This window comes from Lepeophtheirus salmonis, chromosome 4 (genome assembly GCF_016086655.4).
Source record: "Lepeophtheirus salmonis chromosome 4, UVic_Lsal_1.4, whole genome shotgun sequence".
In the NCBI taxonomy this organism is placed as follows: Eukaryota; Metazoa; Arthropoda; class Copepoda; order Siphonostomatoida; family Caligidae; genus Lepeophtheirus; species Lepeophtheirus salmonis.
Genome location: NC_052134.2, coordinates 8,477,249 through 8,500,678, shown reverse-complemented (window position 1 = coordinate 8,500,678; position 23,430 = coordinate 8,477,249). Strand labels below are relative to the sequence as shown.

The 23,430-nt window shown below is 30.3% G+C and overlaps 2 long non-coding RNA genes across 3 annotated transcripts; one reads left to right on the top strand and one right to left on the bottom strand.

Moving 5' to 3' along the window:
- Positions 1-5,738: 5,738 nt before the first annotated feature.
- On the top strand, positions 5,739-7,046 carry LOC121116979 (uncharacterized). Its single transcript, XR_005864008.2, has 2 exons — positions 5,739-6,586; positions 6,656-7,046. It is a non-coding gene; the product is annotated as an uncharacterized lncRNA (long non-coding RNA).
- Positions 7,047-16,910: 9,864 nt separating this feature from the next.
- LOC139905118 (uncharacterized) lies at positions 16,911-21,822 on the bottom strand. 2 transcript variants are annotated; one of them, XR_011779607.1, is made up of 4 exons: positions 21,432-21,822; positions 19,837-20,752; positions 19,043-19,735; positions 16,911-17,644 (listed from the first exon to the last, which is right to left on the bottom strand). It is a non-coding gene; the product is annotated as an uncharacterized lncRNA (long non-coding RNA). The 2 variants fall into 2 exon arrangements; XR_011779606.1 differs by lacking the exon at positions 16,911-17,644 and having other exon boundaries at positions 18,754-19,735.
- Positions 21,823-23,430: the final 1,608 nt, after the last annotated feature.

The window sequence follows — 23,430 nt, the reverse complement described above, 5'->3', positions numbered from 1 at the left end:
AGATAAATGAAAGGATTCATGAATTTAACTTTCTCAGAGGATCGATACATTTACTGATACAAGATTCATAGATCTTCAATTGATGGCAATTTATTTGATGGCAAATTGATAAGAAGGCCTGCAAAGTCCGCCACACGAATATTGATACCCTGAAGACCCCCATTAACCAGCAGTGGAGGATCATGAACTCCCAATGTGTGCTAAGGCTTCCGGAGGCGGTTGGAGGTTGTCATTGAGACTGATGGTGACCAAATTCTTAATTAATGTGCATTGTTATAGTAATATATATAATAAAATAAATTTTCTCTGTACAATATCAATCTGATCAATTATGAGTATTTTAATGACTACTTAAAAGCAGGTCTCAGTACTTTTTTTACAAGAATTTAATTCATGTAAAAAAGTGATGAATCAATAAAGGAGAGATAGGGACTTATCTGATCGTCCATTCAAACCCTTATTAGTGATTTAAGTAATCAAACATGGAATTGTGCATCGTCTGGTGAAAGATTTTGTCGGAAAATCTCATTTTTAGTTGGTTAAACTTGAAAGAGTCATCCAAAAGCAATGATCAAGTATGATTCAATTTTGTCAAAGAAAGAGCCAATTTTTTATTCAGGATTTACTTTTTACTCCTTCCAGATTTAACTATTAATTGCTGATCGCCTTTATTATTGATTATGGAGGAGGGACTTCTTATCAAACCACATAATATAGTTTTGAGATTGTCAGTTCCTTCGCAGTTAAACATATTTCTCTTGTATTGGGTAAGAGCATTTCTTGATGAATCTGTTTTTATCTGTAGATGACTTCAGATTAAGTAATTCATGTCTCACCTCTTGTATTTGATCTATGTCTGTGGTAATTTTTGAAAAGTTTATTATCAAGGGTGCCTCATCTTTTTATTTTCATCGTATTTAAAGTTCTCTATTTTTACATTTTGTGTCTGTTTTAAAATCTTCATGTTTAAAATCAAGAGAAAAACAACTTTTTTTAGAGCTATCAAAGGATTTACCATTTATATAAATAAAAATAGTTTTTTCTAAACACTCGCCAAATATTACTAAAATAAATTTATTGTGTTTTTATTAGTTATCTAATTTATTGGTGTAGCTGATTTCCATGTATTAGGAATTTCCAAGTTTGATATAGGAACGTTATGGAAAAAAGTTTTTATTTTGTTATTGTTGAGTTTTCAATCATATGTTGCATCAGTCTGACAACAAGGAACCACACAATTTAAAGGCATAATTTACGTCTAGGAAGAATAATCATTTTCTATCCAAAACATTATTTATTTAAAACTGATTGACGATAAAATAATATATTTGTATAGCTTATTGAATCAAAAAGGAAATAGTTATAATAGAGGAAATGCTTAATTTTAAAAGTAAATATTTAATCCAGATGTTATGTAATCCATGGATAATGTAAGGTATTTTAGAATTTTTGCTTTAGTATTAAAACTTTATTTGATTAATATGATATAAATTGGCTCCATATGACCTCTCAAGTGAAATAAAATAACAGATGTTTTTTTCATTGTGAACATCAATTTTGAATACTTTAAAATCAATAAAAAAAATAGTGACAAAAATGTGTTGCCAAAAAAACTAAAGTTAATCGAAAAATAGAAATATTATCCATCCTTAATTTTGAGAAAAACAATCCTAGCGTGCTTTTTTTTTTGAAAGGCTCCATATAGTAATTTATCTATTATGCTCAATAAGAAATGTTGCCTGATATGTGTTAATGGCAGATAACTAAATAGTGACATAATTGATATAAGAGAATGGATCGAAAGATAACCTGATTAAATGGACTTAAAACCGAGATATAGATATATAACCATTATATCCTGACATTTTGATTGCAAAACAATTTTTATTCCTGTTCGAGATTATATATTATTTCAAATTTAGTGAGGAAAATCTGTTGTATTTTTTAGGTCGTCCATGTTTTTTTGGAATTGTTAATGTGAAGAATGAATTTTCTTTTCTTCAGCATTTGTCATCATCATTTTTTTTTTTTTTCTAGATTCAATTATATTTAAAACCTGATTGAACATTCATGTGTGATCATAAAAGAGGAGGGTAACCTTGAGGATTTGTTTGTGGAGCTATAATTGTAAGTCCTCGTTGTAAGAACTCAGAGTAAATCAGAGTAATTTTTGTCAATGTTTATTTTCCTTCCCTCCTCCTCCTTTGTCACAGCTGATTGTAGCTTATCTAATAAAACATCAGGAAAGCTACGCTTCTATCTCCCAACGGATTTTTCAAATTGTAAGGGTTTCCATGTTGATTTTTCTTTTTTCTTTTTTTTAGCATGCCCAAAATAGACAAAATTTTCATCACTACTGATATCCATTCTCTTTTTGCCATGTCTGATTCTCCCCTTCATATATTTTTTTTGTTTTTGATAAAATACCAAATAACAAACAAGAAGATGATAAACGTTTGAAAAGATAAAAAAAAAAATGTTTATCTAATCAGGCCACTGTAAAAACAAGCATATGGTTGAGTGGCTGATAAAAGTTAATTTTTCGTGGGAATTCAATTTAAGTATGGTAATAAGTTCCTTATCAAAAACTAAAATAGTAAGGGATGAAGGAGATAAAATTTGGGTAAACGTGGGTGTTGAATCATTGCAAAATACAAAACCAGAATAAAAATCTTCTGTTGTAGGATTAGAATATAAGTATGGCATTATTAATTTATTTTCATTTAATATGTATTCAATTTATCATTTTATGTATTATATATAATCAAATGAAGCTTATATTATGAAATCATTGAATGCTAGATTTCTGGGAACTACACATGGATAGAAAACCTAATATATACAATATATATATAAGTAATAAGGGCATTTTACTTTACTTTGACATTTAAAACTCAAATAAATAACTACAATGTTGAACATTGAATAATAATGAGGAAAACCTTCTTTTTCAAAAAATAATATATTAAAAGATTTATTATTAAGTACTTTTTTTCTTCATTTTGTGTTGTATAACCTATGTATATCATTACCGCGTGCGACGTTGAAATTTGAACAATAAATACATTTAACTTTAACAGGATACATTTCTGTAGCCACAAGGAAAAAATATTTGGAGATCAGCTCTAATGCTACATTGTTTCTTCTAATCTCGATGTAGTCTTTTGTAGCGTCTAGGATGGCTTCAAAGAAAGCTAGTTATGTCTGCTTTAAGAATTCTTTGGATGCATTGGCCCAGTATCTTTTTAATGTGAACTTCATGGGCATGATGTTTTCGTGGCTAAGGGTAAATACCCTTGACTATTTATTCAATCCAAAGAGTTGATGTTGAGTGAATACGGGGCTCGTATTTAGCTTGGCCAGAAATTGCTTTTATTACTCAAACATCTTTAAGGAGCTCTGGCAGTTTGAACACGAGCGTCATCTTGTTGCTGGACCACATTATCGTACGGGAAATAAGCCCAAACCCATGGGAGGAAGTGAACCTCCAGATTTTATCTCCTGCATCAAGTAGCACAGAGATTTTCACGCAAGTGTTTCGTTGACACATCATTTTCTTGATAACATAAAAAAGGCAAATTGATAAAATTTCTACGTAGTGTTATGAAATGATTAACGTACCTAACTTTTTTTTATTTCCGTCTCTGAAAAACTCAACAGAACCTCTCAATATGTCAATAACCCAGTGCTTCGATTTCTGCATCTCACCCGCTACATTGAATACTCAAAACGAAAATGAAAGTAATAATCGTGCTACCTTTATTGAACACGTTTCGTTGGGTTACTATTTGACACTACTCAAAACGTGGTATACTTATATAGTATATACATTTTTGGGTTTTTCTATAGGGATGCTGTATTTAATTTTTTCGGTATAAAAGTTTCATATAATTATATACCAGGTGATCCATTGAAATCTGAAGACTTATTGGATAATTAATCAAGGTTGAGTGATCACTTTGACGTGATCAACGAATTTTCATTTGTACTCTCCAAGCATTCGGGCGTCTCAAGGAAAAATAGCTTAGGTAAATCCCCTCAATTCCAGAGGGGACATTCAAAAAATCTTATTGTTTTACACCGGACTGCCCAGAGAGCTATAAAAAAGTGGGCGGAAAGAGCCTTGTGATGGTAGAGAGGCCAATTTCGACACCAGCAATGAAATGAAACCCATTTCCTACGTTGTTAGACTATTTTAAGTTCTTTTGAACCGTTTTGGACATTTTTGGGCCCTTCAGCCCTGATGCCAACTCCCTCGACTACACCTTTTGGGTGTATGTCATGAGGGGAGCCCTATAGAGTACTTCATCAAAACACCAAGGCCCTGAAGCCACTATCAATCAGCACTGGGACAACATGGCAGAGTATTACATCTGCTGTGGTTGCCAGGCCTCTTTCCAACACCTAGAAGGCAGCATTGTCGCTTAAGGCGGCAACATTAATGATTAAGAGACCTCAGACACACATCTCTTTATAGTATTAGTTATGTTGAAATTCTATTGTTTATTAATTTATTATATTTTGTTGAAGTTTAATATTCAAAGTGTTCAGATTTTAATGCACTACTCGGTATAATCCACCAAAACTTAGCTCCTTCAATTTTTTTAAATTTTTTTTCCTTGCAGGTTGGATCTGGTTACAGAATTCTAAAAAGCAAGATTCGTGGTCTCTAAACAAAGTAACCTGTACACTATTAGTAATCAAGAATAAATGAAAAAATGATAATTGAAAAGTATAGCCTAAAATCTGTCATTTCTTCTTCAGGATCCCGCAGAATGACAGTTTCCAGAAAAATGAAAAATCCTAGTATCTCTTCACTTTTTCTCCAAAAAGTGACATAGTAAAAAAATCAGTTGGTAATTTTCCAATTCCTTTAAAAAATAAAATTATCGTATAATAATATTATAAATTGTTTTTAGAGATTAACAAGATTTAAAACGAATTAAAAACAATATACGTTCAAAACACTAACACAAAGAAAAGAAGACGAAAAATATATAGCTGACATGAAAATTGAGTCTAAGTTTTCGTTAGTGATATATGTTCCCATAGGCAAGTCAAATAAAATTGAAAATTTTCACCCATAAATAAATACTTTATACTATATATCGTATGTAAATGATATGACTGAGCAAATTTCCTTACAATTCATTTTATTTATTGGCCATTTTATTAGCGTTGAAAATAATTTTGTATGTCTGTCAACATAGTTATAATATTTGTAAATTTAATGTCAATTAAATATATTTCAATGCATTTTATTAAGAACTGTAGTTGTTCATGATCCATCATTTTATGTTTTGCTAATATACATACTGATGCCAATTATTCAAATTCAATTATCATAAACGGAGGTGTAAATAGGACTTATTTTTATATAGGAACATTTTAAATTCAATGGACAAGATCTACTGTAAATTAAACACCCTAATACAAAAACACCTCAGGAAAAAACCCTCCCCTCCCCCCTCTTTTCAAAGATAAAATACATCGATTGACTAAAGAAAATACAAATCGTATACTTGACTTAGACATTTTGTCACATTTATTTTTTATTTTTTGTAAAAATCACTAAATCATTTTTAATAACTAGTAGCGTATAAAGAAAACAAATGAACTTTGAGCCCTCTTCACAACAGGTTTGATTCATAGCAAATGAAAACGCACACTTAACGTTATAAAGTTTGAAATTACATCATGTGTCATAATCACTCTTCAATAATTTTCCATCAGTATATATTCATTTGAGTTTAGGAAAACTTTATACATAGAAAATACACTCATTTTTTTACCTACTATGAGCGATTTTGTGTTTTTTTATATATATTTGTAGAAAAGTTATTATAAGAAAGAGGTTATTAATCTCAAATAATCGTAAAATAAACGTCTTAAGGAATTAAAATAACTTGATTTTTTTATAACTCTTTTAAGAAAGAAAAAATAAATATCAATTCCTTAAAAAATTCATCACATGATATATATATTTTTTTATTCGATCTTCCATTTCATAAATATTCCATTCTAAAAAATCTCCCTTTCCGTAATAAATTAATACCTAAATGTGTGTCTCTGATGTGCACAAAATAAATACTTTTAGGCAAATCTTCTCCCTTTCTTTATTTTTTTCTGACGTTCTTTGCAACTACTGCTTTTAGAAGTTGATTAGAACTTTTAACGGAACCTTTCATTTTTCAAAATTTTGAAGAGGAGAAGAATAAAAAATTGTGTGCAAACTGAGGAGGAAGTAGCTTCAACTTACTTCAAATGTGAGTTTGGATGTGTACAAATGAGTTTGGAAGTATAATTGAATTATGTATTTGGAAGTATTGCTAAAAAAAAAGGTTAGATCCATATAAAAATACCATATCATAACTTTTGAATCTATCTGACATATTCAAATATAAATATTGCATGATTTTAGTTTTCATTAATGATTGCCTCTTTGCATGGTGGGTCATCTGATTTGTCTTAGAAAGTTGCAAAGAAATTCAAAGGAACATTTCATCATAAGATATACATTACTTAAGTTAATTAAAGTAAATTATGATTAATTATCATGTAGAGTCCGGAGCTGAATCCAACAACGGTAATGAAAACAGTTTGACTCTCACTATCTGTTAGTACTTTAATTGTTGAAATCTCTTTTTATTTTCAGGAATATATTTGCTTGCTCTATAGGAGAGGTGGGAATAAGTCCATATTTAGATTGCAAGTCCACGTTTGTGCTCATAATCCAAGTCCTTTAATATTTTTATCGTACCCTAAAATTATGAGAAGATTTGTTAAAAGTGGTCTTAAATCCAATAAAGACTCGAGTTTTAGCTATCAAATCCAAGTCAATTCATAAGTCTTTTATTGTAAGATCAATTGAGTCACAAATTTTCAAATTATGGACTCATGTACGTGGCGCAATTAGTGAGCTCAAGCCTGCATTTTAGGAGTGAAGATGATATATTGGAGTAATGTTTTATATTCAACATATTTCCTGATATTTGTACTTTTACTTATTGTATTCATTTATTCTAAATAAACATAATAATAATTGAGGTATTAGTTTAATTAATTCTCAATCCACCAAAAGTTATGAAATTGTTAACAGGAAAATTAACCATGACTACTATAGCACCGTCTGAGTAACTACGAGTTGTTATGATTTTTTTAAAAGTTATATCCATTAGTTTTCTATTATAAAATTCGAAAAGGACAAGAATGTTTATTTACTTATTAGTTTGGTTCAAGATAGTCCTTGCCTCTGGAAAATAGATGAATCTTCTGATGAAGATTCAGCTATTAAAACATTTCGTGGAAAAGAAATTTCTGTGATTATATCTAGAAATTTTTTTTATACGTTTTATATAAAAAAAAATCAACTTTCGACGGAGATTACTTATAATCTTAGAATACACATTACATTTCCCATCATCACTAACTATATATTCACAAATCATAATTACGGGGAATTAAAGAAAAAAAAAGTAGTCAGGTTCAAGAATTATGACTTATGATCCAATTTAAAATTACATCGTCTACAAGGTAAAAAAAATAGTTAATCCATCAGATTTACTCAATGTCTTACATGTTACTTATATTTAAGTTATAAAAATACCATGGAAATTGTCATTTTTATTCTTGACACGAATAATTTAATTATTTATACCTTCAATTCAGTACTCCAAACATGTTAGTTGACTTATATAGCTCGATAATGATTTGAGACAAACTAAAGGACTTTCATTTAAGGAGACAGTTGCATATAAGAAATTGAAACCTAACTATATTTATTTAGTTTCTTTATATTCCATTTAAGGGGAGCGTTATTCGATAGTTTCTCTGAGATTATCGCCTCTTTAATAGGCTGCTTCAACTTTGGTACATAATGGGGAATTTAGAGGCTCAATGTTGAAGGAGGATCTCCTTTCTAGCTTAGTTAAATTACGCACATATAGTACGACATACCACATTCTACGATCTTTGTATCGTCTCAAGTATCGTTTCTATAGAGAATCTACGAGATTTGTCACCGAATGATAAATTTAAAATAACCAACTGTAATATAAAGTATCATATTAAGATATAATTTTATTTAAGGACTTGGTAGGTAATTGAATGTCGTTCATAAACATTTGGTTCATTCCTTGGAAAAGTATATCAACTTCATAATTTAAAAAAATCACCTATTGACAAGAGAAGATAGGGCAAGGATACGATATTGCTATTCTCATTAAAGATTAAATTTTTCTTATAAGTATCTGAATATGTGCTCACGTTGATGATTGTTAGATTTATTTCATCGATAGACCTAGATCCAATATTATGAAACAAAAGTGTTTTTTTTCTTTTTGTGTTTCAATCCAGCGAATGAAGGAAGAGGTCAAGGTTATGTATTCAAGACTCATTTTCATCAGATGGAGACGAGGTAATACTTTTATTATTCTTATCAATCTCCTATTTTGATCTTCTTCTGTAAAATTGGATTTTAGTATGCACTGAAACAATAAATATATCGACTGAAACCAATAACTGAACTAGAACAACCCTGTATCCTTAGGTTTTGATTAATAAAACGATATGGTAATTGATGCATAAGTATTTATCCTTCGCCTGCGGTACAAACAAGTTCCTGTAAGATTTTCATTTGTAGATATGGTCAAACTCTTGTGACATGTGAAACATCATTTCTGTATTTATTTAGTATTTCAAATATTTCTTCCAACACCTAACCATTTATAGTCTTACGTAATGTTTGATAACATAAATAAAATTGAATTAAAATTAGACTATATTCATGGTTATAATGGAACAGTCATAGCAGCTAAAATGAAATGAAATTAATTAACTACGTAGATACAAAATTATATGAAAATATAATCAAATTTTACTATTCACCTCATTACAGCAATTCTATTAAAGAAAACAGTTTTCATCTTGGAACTAATTTAACAACATAATCACTGATATTTTTTTAGTGTCGTTCATAAAATTAATAAATAAAAGATTTTTTGTAAAATCTGAAGGTAGCTAGTAGGTAGTTTTTAACGTCTTTAAGAATATGGAATGCCTTGATAGAGGTTTTAGTCTTGACGTTTAAAGCATGATTCCATTTACGATAATACATGACGGTTCTTTCTAACTTTTCAATTATATTTTTATATATAAAACAATGGTTGAAATTACACAAGCCCTTCATAAGAATTGGATAATTCGCAGCCAATCACGACATCATACTAATACATTTGTAGCTTCTTTGTGGTCAGAGATTGCATCCAAATGAGTCAGAAAACATATTTAAGTTTTTAATATATTTTCGACATCTTCCGTATATACGACGTTTATTCACTACGGACTTAATCCAAAAAAATATTTTTTATCAAAAGGAAGTATTTCCTGTTTCTCAATTGCTCTAATTTGGCGACTAAATTCTCAAACTATAGTGATACTTTAATGAATTATGAAATCCTTTCACAGATTTTAATGTCATAGAATAGTATTTGATTATATCCATCAAAGTTGGAAGAACTTTTGGAGATAATCGGAGCTTATCCTATCACTATTAATCTAAAGTAGATTATAATGTATCAATATTTAGCCTAAAATGCATTTAGTTGAAAGATGAACTATAACAAATTATATTCATGAGTGATATAATTACCTTGATCTAATAATTAAGTTTAAGTAATATATTAAGTGCAAATATGTAGAACGTAAAATATTATTCCAATACATTATCTTCACAACTTAAGTGAGGGCTTGAACTCGCTAATTGCCACTCGGACTTGAGTCCATAGTTTGAAAAAAATTTGCAACTCAATTGATCTTACTATGAAAGTCTTAGGAAATGACTTGCATTTTAAACCTAAAACTTGAGCTTTTAATGGATTTAAGACTATTTTTAACAAATTTCTATAAAAATATTGAATAACTTGGACTTGTGAGCAAAGACGTGGACTTGCAATCTGTATATGAACTTATTTCCACCTCAAAAAGGTCAAGCATATATATTCTTGAAAAAAAAAGAAGAAGAGATTTCAATCAATAAAATACTAACAGACAGTGCAAGTCAGACTCTTTTCATTAACGGTCTTACATTTGGCTCCGGGCTATATATAAGCAACGGATATCCTATCAAAAAATACTCCTTGTAGTTTAAAAACTAAAATTATGCAATGTTTAGATTTGAAAATGTCAGATTCAAAAGTTAATAAATGGTGTTTTTATATGGACCGAAGTTTTTTTACCTATACTTCTGAATCCGTCAGCTATACTTCCAGACTCATTTGCACACATACAAACACACATTTGAAGTGAGCTGAAGAAACTTCCTCATGAGTTTGGGCACAATTTTTATTCTTTTATTTTTAACCTCTTTCTTTCTCTTCAAAATTATGAAAATTAAAGGTTACGTTAAAAGTTCCAGGAAATTCTAAAAGCAGTTATTGTTAACAACGCCAGATTTTTTTTTTTTGAGAAGGTTTGCGTTGAAGTATATTCTTTGCACACGTCCGTGAATACATCTTAACAGAGCAATATTATTACTTAAATAACAAGGTTTCGAAGACTGACCGCAAACTGTAATCTTTCCAGAAACTTAAACAAACTCTGGGCAAACAAAAGGATGGTTGCAAGTGCAAAATGGTTGCAATGCAAAATATTTTTTTTTGTCTAAGAGTCCATCTAGTGATAGAAGCGACAAAGACGTTGAAATAATTAAAAAAATAATCACATTTACCTAAATTATGTGCACAAATTTATGCAAACATTAATAAAAAAGAATAAAAGGCAACTGTGAAGCTTTTTAAGATGAGAATAAAACAGTAATTATTCTCAAAAAAACTCCCACCCTTAACACATGGCTATACCTCACTAACTCAAAAAATTACACTGTTGACTTTTTTGTTTAAAAAAACAAACAAAAATGAACAAACTAAAATACCATAGGATAAATGAAAGGTTGTTTTCGACTTCTTATACTAAATTAGTATTAAAACCAAAAAAAAAGTAATTAATTATTATTCATAGGCCCAAAATAGTATAAATGAATTTGAATTCTAAAATTAAAAGGATAGTTTATGGTATCCGAATACCATCCCAGAAAGTTGGGTGGATTATGAAAACAGGATGGCCATACATTTTAGTACTCATTATGGTAGTTTGCCATAGTAATTTGCAGTCTGGAGCAATATCCTTGATATTGCTAGAATAAATGCATCTGAAATTTTTAGTTCCTCAAGAGCAGAAAACCCGGTTCGAAAAAAAATATTATATGGCTTGTTGAACAACTTATATATCAGTGCATGTAGATGAAGAAGGAGAAATCTGACGTTGTGTTAAACAAAATTCTAAAATGACTTTATGTAAATGTATAAATTGTTATCGATAATTTTTATTTAAAATATTAATGAAGGATATATATTGTATATAATATATGTAAAACATTTTATAATATATGAGATAGAGAAAAAAATTCACTAAATGAAAAAAAAAATCAAAAAAAAATCTATATTCATGAAAAAAAAAAACAATGCTGAAAAGTTGAAAACAACTTAACCGTCATCATTATTTGTATTTTATTTTCAATCATCCTAGTGTTAATTTAAAGTTGGCTTCTTTAAGATTATTTGAAGAAAATTTCATACTAATGATCATCAAATGGTGTAGGTACTTAAGTTTAATGTATTTTTTTACTCAAATTTAATACATTATTGCAACTTTTATCAATGTACATCTACATACGATTACATCTTTTAAATGTACGAGTATATATTGTGTGCTTTTTATAATTTTAAAGTGAAAAAGTACATAAAATGGCCGATGCATATATAATGAAGTAAATATATTTTGAAGTAACGGAGGATTACGAGTATGCATGTATCTTTGTACATTGTATGTATATTAAGCATGATATTGGATTTTCTATAAGATAAGAAAATGATATTTAACTTGATTTATTTTATTTTTGCAAAAAAGTTTTAGTGGTAATGAGTCAAAAAAACAAAAGATAAAAATGTTATCTTGATTAAAAAAACAAAACAAATAACTATTATTAAATGACTAAAGCCTTATCAAAACAATGTGTAATTTTGATTTTCCAGTATCTCCCTACTTTGATCACATTTGGAATTTGAAAAGGAATTAAGATATTTTTTTTTTACAGCAGAAAAACAAAAATCGTTAAAGCTTAAAATACTATAGAAAAAAATAGGAATCACTATGACTCACGCACAAAATATAATATTAAGATAATTCATATAACATTGGATACTTATATGTACATAATATTAAACTTCAATGTGTTAAATATCAAGTGACCTGTACAAAAGATGGTGATTTCACATATCGAATCTTTAGAAGGAGCGGAGTTCGGATTTTTAAACTAAGAGAGACCTTTGATTTTTTGCTATGTTAAGGTTGTAAAATATGGGGGGTATTTTGGGCATTACATAAAATATGAGAGACTTGCCCCACTGAATCATCTACATGCTGCTAGTAACATTGCATATCGTGACTACATATCGTGTAGTCGTGAACTACAATTGGAACAAATTTTGACCTCATCTACATCCTGAACAAATGGATTGTGACGATTTTTTTGTTTTATTTATTAGCATAGATGGTAATAGCATATTGATTTTTAATATGATCTCCAGAGGCCTCAATTCTACCACAGAGTAATCATTTTAATTCATAATGAAAAATATTAATCTTGTATAAACGGACCAAGAGTTGCTAATACTAATTTTACAGTCAATTTATGTTTATAACATTAGTAGATCTTTTCAATACACGTAGTTTTGAAGAAAAAAAAGTTTTCATTATCTCGCCTAGCTTTCCATTTTTCTCTGTGTTGCACTTTATTAAGGAATAGCCATTTATTGAAAAATATTCAGAATTAAAATGATCGTAATCATTTTACTTCATAAAAAAAATCTTGTATCAACGAGCGTATCCTTGAATTAAAATTCATATTGTTTGATATTATAAATCCGTATTTGACAATAGTTTCAAATAATTGGTATTGGTGTCAAATAATTTCGAGTAGTCTGTTCGGATTCGGAGTGAAAAAAATTGAGTTGAAGTTGAATAATTTCAAGTAGTTGGATCAAAGTTGGAGTCCAAAAAAAGTCTTATAACCGCACAACTCTGATCACAGCATGTGTATTTCATTTCATTTATTTATTTATTAATAGTTAAAAATCAAAATCGAGTTACAACTCCAATCGAAATAGAATAATTGATAATTTATCAAAAAATCTCACATACCACCGACTACATCTTTTGATAATATAAAGTTTTTATCCTTTCACACCAATCGGATGTTCAGTGTTCCAAACTACTCGCTAACCGAGGAATTAACGAGTAAATAGATGTACATATAGTTTGATCAATACACATTAATGTATTTTTTTCTCCTTAGGGGATCCTTCATTGTATATTTACACATTATATTAAAGATATCAATCAAAAAATAATTTAAAAAAAGTTATTGGGGGCAGAATTAATTATTTATTTTATATATATTATAATATATACATAGATATGTACACAATATGTTATTGATGCAACTAAAAAATAATATTGGAATTATAATGTGAGCACGAAACACGAAATGGAAAGCGTTTTTCCCACTTAATTATTACCACACGTTTAAATCTACCTTCTTACCATCTATATGTAGATCAAAGAAATTAAATTCTTAAAGGAACCCATTAAATTAGAACGTCAAAGGTATGAAATATAGAATACTTTTTATTTATTAAAGCTCTGAGCTTAAGAGACATAGATAAGAAAGTAATTATTAATATATGAATCTATCTACAGTGTGTCTCTGTGAATCTGGAACAAATTATCTCTAGGTCAACTTTATCAAGATTCTCAAAAAGAAGAAATAGTAAAACTCAGTAGACTTTATACAAACAATTAAATATCAAAGTGGACACCCTTACTCTCCACCATTGCCTCCATTCTAGTCCTGAAGACCTTGCATATATCACTTATTCCTCCCACAATTCAGCAACATCTTTCTCCACGGCAGCCTTTACAACATTGTTATGAAAAGTGACACAGACCTTCTCTTCGATGGTAGCCTATATACCATAGTCAAAAGGGTTGCAGTTTGTCGAGGACGGAGGTAATATTGACCAGGGCCATATATTTACAATGTTGTCTTCACACCATTTTTGGCCTTATGGCTTCCAGTCTTCCTCTCAAGGCTTTTGTTTTCAGCCTTCGGCTTGTTAATTTTGTTAACCCTTCGTTTGTGAACTTGAATTTTCTGCACCCCAAGTTTGATCAAATTACGTTAAATTCAGGAATTTTTTTGAATGCTCCTGAAACATTTTTCCGAATAAATACTACTTTTTGTTGTTGTAAAATTGTATTTTCTTTGAGTTATCCACAAATTTTGCAATTTTAAATTAAGCTTTGGTGAATTTAATTATCCTGGTCACTTCTTAATCGTTCTTTTGCTTTATCTATTTCTTCTTTTTCAATTTAAAGTATATGCATTGTTACAAATGTAAAATTAGCTGTTATTCAATATATCAGACTCAATCTCATCAAAGTTAATGAGTACATTTTTAGTACCAAAAGTTTGTTAGAAATAATTAGTAGATCAAAGAAGTTTATATCGAAGATTAAATTATACTATTTAAACTATACTTGCAAAAAAGAAAATCTTGATGCCTTAATCTAATATTGATAAAATTAATTCGCGTAATTTGGAGTATACGTCTACGATGTTGTACAAAATAAATTTCTCTTAATAGTGGGGTAACGTCCGTCTTGAGTTCATTAAGTACGTCAAAGAAAAAAAAGAAAAAAAAAGATGTTCATTAACACAGGGTTCCTGAGACCCTTGGAGCCGGGAAATATCAACCTAACTCATTGGGTGTCAAGAAATCATACATATTTTTTTTTACCCTCCACCTAAGTTTTCCTTGGTCTGATGAAGAAATTTGTTTCACAAGAATTGTTTGTTTTAATTGCTGTACTAGTTGATAATACCTAAACAAACGGTAAATTGTTTAGTAAGTCAATGAAATCGTTCAAAGCTTCATTCACGAATTGTCGGGACACGCTCTAATGTAAAAAAAAAAACAAGCAATTTTTCAACATTTGAACACTTTTACTATTTACTAGTGCTGCATTCCAGTATTACTCCAACTTGAAAATAAAAAGAAGTCAACTTTTCTTGAAACTGAATGACCACACTTCGAAGGTTTCATGTAATGATTCGTCCAATTTCTAGTAGTTTTAAGAATGATACGAAAAACCACTTCTTTCCTATTACTTGAAGAGTTGAGACGAGATTGTGTAAAATTCTCCAAACTCAGACTTAACCAAGCTCAAAAATTGGTATATTTTCCTAACACAAACTCAAAAAGACACAATTTTCATAGATTAGAACTCACCCGAGCTTTTTCTTTAGTCTAATACAATATTTCTACATAAAACATTAACTTTCATCATTAATAGATATTGGTATGTATATACACCTATGCGTCTTCACGTACGATAGATATGGGAATCTGCCTTTAGTGAAAACATCAAGAAATGTAAGAAAATATTTCTATAGAAAGAAATTACTATTAAAACTGTAAGTACTATGGGTAAAGTACGAACCTTTAATACAATATTGATCTTATCTAGTGGTATATAATCTTCTGGATAGAAGCCTCTAGAGATTGGACACTCCTCTGAGGAGTAGCACACGCCCTCTCCTACAGACACGTCTAGATAGAGTAGTCCAAGGGTTTGGCGGCTGGAGAGGAGGATGGCCAAATGTTGGGGTACCAAAAGATAGGGAAATTGTACCATTCAGGAAGGTCTGGGTATTAGCGGCGCAATGATACGGAGTTTTCAACTATTTTCGGGTCCAAAGTATCACCTTCTTATCCATAAGTTCGATGTAGGCATCCAGCTTGAGCCTCTCCCTCCATTAAAAAAAATGGAGATCAAACTCCACAACGCGCAAAACAATGGTTCTGGCTGGATTTTTGTTCTGAAGATATTATCACTGAAGCTCAAACATTGTCTGGATGTTAATTTGTGATGCAGCGCCTGTTATGCTTATTAACAGTGGCATCAATAATGAAAAAATTTTCATCAGAAAAGAGCCAAACTTAAGCCCATTTTTTGTTGCTTTTGAGAAAATTTGGAATCTTTAACATTCCGTTTCAGCTTTCTATGTTCAGAGATTAGGCTCTTATTGTCCTCCTTCGTGATTTTGCACCAATGTAATTCCGGATACAATATAATAAAATGTATACCCCTGGATAAGATTAACCCTTTATACAAAAATATAAAAAGTTTCGCGAATATGTCTCAATGAATAATCTCCAAAAGGTAAATTTATGAGAACGAAAATGTTTACGACAAAATTACCTAGAACTCTATTAACTCCAAGTACCACTCCACGATGTATACCTTTTGTTTATTCAATAAACGACATATGGCATTGTTCCTATGCATTAGGCGTCATTGAACAAACAAACTTTGCATTTTAAATATAGAAAATAACTACCCAAGAAATTATAAGTGTCTCCATTTTTCATAAGCTCATATGCACAAAGTTTCTCGATACATTAACTGTCAGGAATGGAAAAGTAATAATAGTAGGCCGGGAAATAAGAACAGAGAATACTTTAGTCCGTAGGGTGTTGCCTGGATGAGACACTACCACACACGTTCGATGCTACAAATGAGTCTTCAACTCATATTTTATAGTTTGGGCTGGAGTAAAATAAGAGTTAATCTAAAAGTTTCATTTTTATTTACCGTACTAATAAAACTATATACATATATACTAGCTTTGATCTGAATATGATCTGCACGCTCGATGCTTCTTGCAAAATGCCTGCAAGATTTCATTAATATAATTGTAATTTCTTAAATAAAAATATGGATATGATATACATTAGAGAGGACTATATTTAGTGCATCCTATATACATGTTTCATACTATATACAAAACCCTTGAAAAATGATTTTACATTAAAGATACATAAATTCATAGCTACATACATATATACAAACTTGGGCATAATTCATATGGATTTTCTTAATAACACTCCCCCAAAAAAAAAAAATAATAATAATTATGACACTCATATGTTCAGCGCAAAAACCACAAACAAACACTGCTAAAGTTCAACATAACTAAGCTGAAAGGGTTATAAGTAACATACATATAATTGTTTATTTTATTTTCCACAGTTCAAATACATTTTCTACATATATATATATATAATGCGGGAGTACCTATAATTTATTGAGGTACTAAACAGTGATGGACAAACGAGGCAGTTGTGCCTGTAACTGGAATACGGTTGTAGTATGTATATGTATCGAAAATATCTTTTTGACATCACTGATTGGTTGATATGTTAACATTTGGAATTAATCAAAAAAATAAATTGGGAGTTTGTGCTGATAGGCAATTTTTTATATTTTTTCCCCATTCACAGTATGTTAGCCTTCCACAACAGCTGTATTACCTTAAAATTATCTAAGATATGAAGATGACGTAATATCCACAATGTTCAATATATCTATTTCGTATTGATTCGTCCTTACATTACCCCATATTTTAAGACAGGCCATAGAGCCGTACCTTAGAAGAGGAGAGTCTAGTTATCATGTGCACCATCTAAAGAGAAAATATAAACTAATAATGTAGACCCTTAGCTTATATAAATTAAAAATGTAAAACTGAATCAAATGCTAAATCAGTTACATCATTAAATATCTTGTTAGACAAAATAATATTAACAGAAAATTTAGAAATTAAGGAACAATATGCCCCATTTTGAAGCTTTTGCTCACATTACTTGCTACAAACACATTTAAGGCACCTTTAAACCTTATATGTTTCTCTTTTTTCAATAAAAGTGTAGCTTACTATTACACTTTTTTTAACAATTTTACCAAATGCTTCAGGGTGACAGGATGTAATAAATTCATTGGAAAGATTTGTCCAGATTGATGAAGACATTTTATAAATAGGATTGACTCGGACCCATCCAGACTCCCCTAGTATCAGTGTTACTAAAATCAGGGATTCTAGAAAGGCTCATTACTTTAGCCCTGTTAGACCCTTGACATTTATTATCTTTAAGTTACTAATATTCAATTACATGAAAGAGCTTCTTAATTTGGCCTCCTAGACTAAAGTAGGAATTACAATGATAGGATTTTTCTTATATATTCTTTGATTGTAGCTTTCAAATATAAATATGGCTAGGTTTTTCACACAAAGAAATTGAAGACATGCTACAATAGATTAAATAGTTTTCCAAAATAGACTTTTCTTTGAAAATTAAATTTAAAAAAGAGCAATCATTGTAGTTCTTAGTATAATGTTTTTAACCTTGGAGACATAACGACTTGATAATTCTGTGATAGCCTCCAAAGTGAGTTAAAGGCAATTTTTCAGAAACTGACTGGGTAGTGGCATCTGATCCGAATTTTCCTAGGGCTTTGAAAGTGGAGGCAATCATCAGTAAAGTGCAAGTTAAAATATATTCTTGCAAATGTTACAAGGAATCCATACCAACAAATTTGGAAGGTGTAATAATGAAAGAACTCGACGTTTTAGCAAATTTTTCAGACAATGGTGATTAACTCGGACTTAAGGGTACTAATATAGAATTTAAAAAAAGTTAAAAAATCTGTAATTTTTATTGCCGTTTTTCTTATTATTGTTTTTATAACTCATATCAGATATGTGGAAGGAGTGTGTTATGTTCAGTTAGACTGTTTATTTGTCAGAATTGTAATGGCCTTTATTTTTTTGACTAGAGTTTACTTCTACTTATCTATAGAACTGTTGAAATATAACCTACTGATCAGTGAACAACAAGGTTCAAGAAAGATCTCAGAAAAAATAAAAGGTCTCTTTATATTTTGACATTAAACGCATACTGGGAGCAACAGAGCGTATTATGGAAGTGGAGAGGTCTAAGCAAAACCCTATTTGATCACAAAACTATGCCGTTGTAAGATATTTATTATCATATGATCCAATAGAAACAAACACGCAGATTACCGTTGCCGTTTGTCGGGTGAGAAGGGGAGAGGCAAGGTTCACTTTTATTTTTTGAAATTGTCCAGGGTTAACATACTTCTTTGACAATTGTGGATAAAGTTTATATGACATTTGATCCTGATATAGGATAAAAGATTGGAAAGCTTCCGTGTCCATTGTATCTGAAGAAATATTGTATATCTTTACAAAATGTACTGGCATTGTTGTTGCATATCTACTAATTAAGTGATTTCGTAGGCTCTTCATAAGATGTGGGATATCCGCGATGACACACATTGGTTTATTGGACAAAAGGGGATAAGGAAAAGTTTTAATAATACTTCCTTTCTTTATCACTATTCTGAGCTTCCTCTATATCGCCTGATTTGATGGACCCACATCCCTGGTTATTGATCCAACTTTCAAACCAATGATTGAAGGTGAAGTAATAATTTCCTTAATTATGGAAGTAAGTTTCTTCGGATCGAATGAGTTTCCAGTGAAATGGAATGCTAAGACTTGTTTCCAACTAGTTTGAATACCTTTCAATATGAAGCAAAAAACATGAGTTGCGAGGACGTCGTTTTCATGAATGGATTGATATCCTTTATTAATTGTCCAATTCCCATCGTACACAAAGCCAGACTTTATGGCCATTTCATCGAATGCTAAATAACAATGGCGTTCATTAGGAGGGAAACTTTGAATTTTCACCTTAAAATATAAAAAGTCTGTAAAATTATATCTTCAACAATCTAATTACGTCATCAAAATTAACAGGATTGAAGTTCAAACTTTCAAGCTTAAATACATACATTCTTGGTGGAGTTTCCCAACATTCAATTCCATACAATACTTATTCATTAGTCTGATTAATTGTGCACACATGAGTCAAATATTTTGTCACAATTTGGACATAATCTCTCAAAGCTGTTTGATCATTTTTAGTGGCTTCTCCCTCAACTACTGGGTTTCTCAGGATTAAGTTACGATTTTTGCCAATCATGATAAATTTTTCATCTTCTAAGGGCCTCAACCAGAGGCGGTAGCTCAATACTTCCTGTGAAATCACGAATTCGAGAAAAAACATTCTCAAGACGGTCTTGATTTAAATATTTCTTCCACCAAAAAATTTCTTTGATTTTTTTTTTTCTACGCCTATCTCTGTCACATTTTATTTCAGCGGGAGTACTTTTATTTCCTCGAGTATTGTACAATGGGAATGCATCATTTTTTAAATTTTTCCTCCATTTCAATTTTAAGAGTTCCGCTTGGAGATTTCTTTCAAAATCCTCAAGAAGAAAGTGTTGTTCACAAGCCTGTGCATTTTTTATATTGACTTTGTCAAATCTCTTAATCTTAGAAACCCAAAGTTCCTGCTTTGGGAAACAAAAATAGTGGATATCTGATGGATTTGTACAGATTTCTACAGCACAAATACGACTAGTACCTCTCGAAGAAGACATAATTCTTGAAATAATATGATTTAACACTTAACACTCTTCAGTAACACTGAACTTGGTACCGTTGTGACTTTATCAAAAATTGTCTGCTAACTTCAACCAGACTGTGCTGCAAGTTCTTGATCAACACACTTTATATATAGGCACCTAGATTCTTTTAAGCAAGGCTTTAAAAAATATGATTACTTGAATCAGCTGATGTTTCATCTGTCGAATGTCCAGACGACTCTCCTCACTTCATTACCATAATTGTATCACGCAATCTTTCCTACAAAAAGAATCAGAAAAAAGGCTCAAAATCATCTAGTAGTTTGCCTAATAAGTCAATCATACCAACTGCACTATATAGATTTTTTTACATACTTTTCAAGACTATCATTGTCACATTATTTCTCTACAATTTTTAATATGAATTACATTTATTATATTTACTTTATGGTATAGTTGTATGTTTGTTTGTCCGTCACACGGATTAGCAAGTTAATCTTAGTATAACAAATATAAAACGCATACATTCTATATTATAAAATTATAGTAGGTGCTTGTATTAGTGGATTAGTAAGTTTCAGTGCATTAATAGTATGTGCATGATAAAATATATAATACTGATTCATCCTATAAACTATAATATGTAGATCTTTGTACCAGGTATGCGACTATGAAGTGATACTTTAAAAAAAAAAAATTGAACATTTATTGTGTAAAAATTGTAACAAATTTTATTTTCAAAGTATACACCTTCGCTAGCCACACGTTTTCCCCATATTTCATGCAATTCTTGGTTACCTTTCCAAGGAAATTGTTCAGACGAAAAAAGCAAAAAAGTGATCATCGGAAGACGCCAGGTCTGGTGAGTAAGCCACAAGAGGTTCCCAATTGTACGATTCAACAAACTGGCGGGTGGCTATAGAGAGATGCAGTTGTGCGTTGTTATCAAAGAAAATTACCTTATGTTGCCTGGCTTCATATTTCGGGCGTTTTTGACGTATAACATAATTCAAATCAGCCAATTTTTCTTGGTAGCGATCACCATTAACGGGTTGACCGGGCTGTAGAAGTTCATACCACCTTCAAGCTTTTCGGTGGTGGGCACGCTCTTCCTTTCTCACGTCAAAATCACCACATTGACATTTTTCAAACCATCTGAAGCACTATGCCCTGCTTAGAACATGGTCATACTTAGCTTCCACAAGCTTTTGATGGGCTTGAGAAGCGTTTTTCTTCAATTGATAACAGAAAATTAGTGATGTCCACACATCGTAGTTTGTAGGCACAAAATTAGACATTTTCTGGAGCGAAAAAAGTGCGTTGTTGAATGAAACTATACAAATAATGAATGAAATACTGATGACACATTCAATATAAGCATTTAGATTTTGGGGACAGGTTTTTAATGTCTAACTGGCGACGACTAAGGACTAATAGCCGAAAGTATCATTTCATAGGCGTATACCTAGTATGTATGTATATTAAATACGAATTAAAAAATGGAATTTTGAAGAGGATTAGTGAGGTTATCTTAGTTTGTGCAGAATAAAATATATTATACGGTACATCCTAGTCTACTATAATATAATGTTAAAGCTGTGTCCGTATGTTACGCGTATTAGAAAGTGTGTTTAGTATAAAATATATAAAACGTGTACATCCTTGGTAATATGTAGATCTATATTAAATACAAATTAAAAAGGGGAATTAGGAAGAGGATTAGCAAGTTTTTCTTTGTATGTATTCATAAAATAATTTGAAATAAAATCTTTAATAATTTTATATGTATATTTCATAATATTAAAATCCTACATAGTATTTTATTCGATACTTTATTGTAATATTTTATTAAAAGCGTGCCTGTACATTTGTATTTCTATATGATAACCATATAAATTTATTCATAGAAATAATAATATATATATATTAAATGAGACAAGGGATCAACAAGAAATTGCATTCCCGTCCTTTTGCAAACGGAGTATATGCATTCATAACTTCAAAGCCTGCATTGTTGACCAAAACATTCAAATTGTATTGTAATAAGTAGTTAAGTTGACATAATGACATGTTGCGCTTAAAATATTTGAGTGTTCCTCAGTGTATTTTACATTTGATTATATTTTTCTTTTGGGAACTGTTCAGTTTTTATAGAAGTATTGTATGTTTCAGTATAAGATCTGAAATGATTGATGTAAAAATAACTATATTTTTCATTGTTTTGGTCAACTAACTTTCGGCTATATACAATATCCTTTTTTTTTAACGTTATCAAACCCACTTAAACATGTAAATGACTCAAAGTTGGGAGGAATGTATTGAATAGGGTCTATATTTCTGGTTGTTGTTTTTTAGGAGGAAATGTTGTGGAATAAAATAACCATAACAGTGATAATAAAGTACTTTCGAAATTCTTATTAATGTTTCTTATATTCACTTCAAAATACCAGATTTCCACAGGTTCTATATTTTTAATAGTCCTTGCAAGGAGGGTGGGAAGTTATTTAATAGTTCTCGGAATTCATTCGTTGAATGCCCTTTTGTGGTAATACTTCAAGATTTCTTGTCATTGAATATGAAAATATGTCAGAGCACTACATTAAAGAAATTAAAGCCACCATTTTATTTAGTGTTTCATCGAAAAAATTATCCAAATAAAGTCGAGCAGTACATTTTGCTCCGTTAAGTGCAAAATCTCTCCTAGCTTCATAGCTAGCTAATGGTCTAACAATTTGCAGGCAGGATTTGAGGGAATAATTATATCTGCGTCTGCCATATATGCTGTTTTATTGAAAAACCAGGATTTTCTGGCACTATAAAAATTTATTGAAGAGAGATTCACGTTATAAATTGAAAATTGTTACTCCAGTGGTCCAATAATTTATCCTTGTTGTGTTCTAATTAGTTCATTATTTGTGTTACTTTTATTGTTGTTAGGTGATCTAATTCTAAACTAGA